Source organism: Propithecus coquereli, unplaced genomic scaffold (genome assembly GCF_000956105.1).
Source record: "Propithecus coquereli isolate 6110/MARCELLA unplaced genomic scaffold, Pcoq_1.0 Scaffold124, whole genome shotgun sequence".
In the NCBI taxonomy this organism is placed as follows: domain Eukaryota; kingdom Metazoa; phylum Chordata; class Mammalia; order Primates; family Indriidae; genus Propithecus; species Propithecus coquereli.
The window spans coordinates 236,622-240,306 of NW_012136525.1; positions in this window are offsets into that span (position 1 = coordinate 236,622).

The following is a 3,685-nucleotide window of genomic DNA, read 5'->3' on the forward strand; positions in this document are numbered from 1 at the left end:
AAGGAGAAATGAGATTGGAGAGGATTATGAGGGGACTCTAACCATATTTGTCATCCTTTGTTTCTTTTTGGGGGGCAGGGGTTATAGAAAAACAAAAAAAACTGCTAGACTAATTCTAAAATAGCTGTAACAATGTCATGCTTTATTTCTTAAGAGAAAGTGACCTTAAACAAATGTGGCAAATTTTTAATTTTGTGAAATTTGAGTGGTGTTAGGTACTTTTCTATCTTGTTCTCTATATTTGTGAGTGTATAAATGAAACATTTCATAATTTAAAAATAAATTTTTATTCTATGGTAATTTGATGCAAGAAGCAAAGGTCTGAAATAAAGACTAATAGGCGGGTGTCTACTTTAAGCAGAGTGGTCACGGACAGGCTCTCCAAAGAAAAGATGTTTAGGCTGAAATGTGGACTAAGAAAGAAAGCTGATGAAAAAGTCTCAGGCACACCAGTATGAGAAAAACACCAATGTCTGCAGCCTTGGGGATGGCATAAAATATGCTGCTGGTTCATCTGTGATCGTCACTGGCCTACATGTTCTAGGAGAATGTGGACACTGACTATCCTGTTCAATATCATATTCCCACCACCGGAATAGCACTTAACACACAGTAAGGCTCAAAAAAATTATTAAATAAAGTGAATGACATGGTTTAAGCAACTTAAATTTTAGAATGTCCAGATTGTAGCAAGGAAAGAAGCAACTACAGTCTAATCAAATCAGTGCTGTGAAGTAGGCAAAGGTGATCTTCGGTAACCCCTTTCCAACATCGCTTTCATCTTTTCCTTCCCCACCACAGGTCCCTCTTTTGAATCGCTTTCTTCCAGGACCATATACTCAGTCCACTGTTGATAAGAATCCCCCTAAAGTTACAATTCACTCAATCCCAAAAACGAACGTGTATCAAATGAGTTACTAGCACAGCAACATGTCCTATGACCTTCAAATCAGTTTTCTTTGTCATTTGCTTATAAGGATTTGGAAGGAGATGGAGAAAGGTGGGTTGAAGGTCCTTCATCAGAAACTTTACTGTCAAAGTTCATTCTAAATAGAACATGAGTTTTATCCTCCAGAAATGCCTCAGAGCCTCTTGTAATTTAGCCTTGAGCATAATGAGGCAATCACTCAGAGCAATGGCACTTCTAGGGAATCTGTGCTCAACTCTGAGATCCATTGTAGGCCTAGGGTGGGGATCGTTTGCAAATAGCAGCCACATAAAGCCTGGTAAACTTGGCTGGTCCCCAGGACCAGGCTGAGGGCAGGGAATTGGGCACAACCCTGAGACTTGTCCCTCACTATGGGGAAAGACAGACTTCCTCATTTATGTCTCATGCCACTTCTTGTCCTGCTTTCTGCCAAAGACTCAGACTCTACAGAACGGTAAGTCTCACTCAAAGTTGCTTCCTCAAGAGTGCATTTCAGTCCCTCCCTCGTATCTTTGCTTTGCCTTTCCTGGTCAATGTCACCTTCCATTCATTAAGATAACTTCCAATCATAAGAAATTATTCTAGTAAATCCATTTTTTTCTTCCATTTATCTTCTACTCTTGAAATCATTTCTCCCACTGGGCCAATCACAGTCATAAATACTATAGTTAAGTAGTCACTAGCAAGCATGTTTGATTAGACACTGAAACCTCACACCCTGTCTTCACCAAATCATTATTTAGGATGAAAGGTATTAAACATAAAGATATTCAGAATGTATGGCGAGGTCCCATTCAACTCATATCATAAGCCATATGCGTAAGGAAAGTACATCTCCTTTACTTTTCAATCATTTATCAAGTCTTCATTTAGAGCCCCCAATAACTGGTCAATGGGGGAAAAATAATTTTAACTTTATCCAGTAGTAAGTTGGTGAAATCCAATAATTGTAAGACTTCTTTTCCACCTATCCCCAGTTCCTCTCCAGTGGAGTGTCCAGAGGGTTGCAGTCTCCATTACCACCTAGTGCAGGAGAAGGTCAGAGTCCTTGGTCTCAAAGTTCTGTCTTTCTTAGTCACTGTCAATCTGACTTTCCTTTATCTGATAGCATGCACTGTTGGAGTCTTCAGCCACCTAGTTTCTTTCAGCTTGGCCAAGACCCAATAGTTTTCTCTGGCTGACTCTGTCTCACTTCAGCTCTTTCATATCCTATAGAACTTTTAACTTTCCACCGCATCCTGCATTCAATACCATGACTGTTGTTCTGACATAGCCTGTGCTGTAGGGTGACCTAGCCCATTTGCAGTTCCGGCCCATTTGAGGTTCCTGGACTCAATCTAGCTGCCTTTACATTCCTTCCAGAGAACTGTGGAAACTCTTGTGTCCAATAACAACACACAGGTACTGAGGTGTCCTGAGGAGGTTAAACTTGTAGCCCTCCCTTGCCTACCCATACTGCACTCCTAGATGCCTTCGATGGATGTACATTCCGGATTGATACAGGAAAGCCTACAGAGTCCCAAATGAGGAGAGGGATGGAAAAAGTCCCTCTGCTCTATGTGTTACCCTTATTCATCAAATACAATTTACCTTCTCCAGGCCAAAGCACAGGAAGCAGAAATTAGGACTCAGACCAAGTAACCATTCTGATTCCTCAGGCTCCTCCTTGCACAGTTTCCCAGGAACCTGTAGGGGTACTTTCTCCCCCACCATTCCTCTACCTCATTTACAACTGTGGGTGATACCACCTCAGGCTGCACCCCATCCAGACAGCTTTGGAAATATGTGGAAGCTATTTAATTTTCTGAGTGCAGGCTGAATGGATAAAGTAAGTGGCATGTATTGGGGTCAGAAATGTTAAGCAGTTTGTGTTTTCAGAGGCAGCTCTACACTACATAAGTCTATCTTGCCCATTGAAAACCATTATTTTACACCACATCTACCACTTAACAAAGAACAACAGGCCTTGTGGCCTACCTATCATAACCAGAATCAGTATCTTCTCACTGTGGAGAAAACTTTACCTGTCCCTCCAGAATTAGCCCTTGATGTGATAAATGAGAGAGACTGCCCAAGAGACTCAGCAGCTGTTCTCCCCTGCATTGGGACAGTAAACTTCCAGAAGATGGGAACTTCAGGGAAATAAGATGAAAAGAAGAAATTAAAAATTATCAGTTTAATATTTGTAAAATTTAGTCCCTGCTACAAAGGCAAATATTTAAAATGCAAACATTCATGATTGAGTAATATTTTAAAATATTTTAGTTGTTCCCTACAGGTGAAATCTTGGGCAAATTACTCAACCTCTATGGGTCCCCATTTCAGTATCTATTAAATGAATATTAGCCAAACCCTTATAAAATAATTGCGTGTAGTATCAAATATATGTGGAATAATTTTTAATTGTCATATCATTTAGGCTTTTAATTGATAAGAATAAAATAGTATAGTGGATAAATTATAAATATACTGATGTCTTCTTTCCTATTAAGATCAAAAAACTGGAAGAAAAACTGTGGATGAGAAGGCAAAAATGATGTATTTTTTTCATTTATCAGTGTTCAGGAGATCAGAAGCGTCCAGATGCCAGAAAGGATTAGAGGAAAGGGACTAGTTGAAAGACCATGGGCAAGTTGTTTAATTGCTCTGAGATTCTCTACTTTAGGAAAAAAACTTACCACTCATGCAATAAAAAATCTGAAATTTTAATTATTTAAGAGCGACCTAGAAATTCATGGCATATAGTTTGGCCAGGTA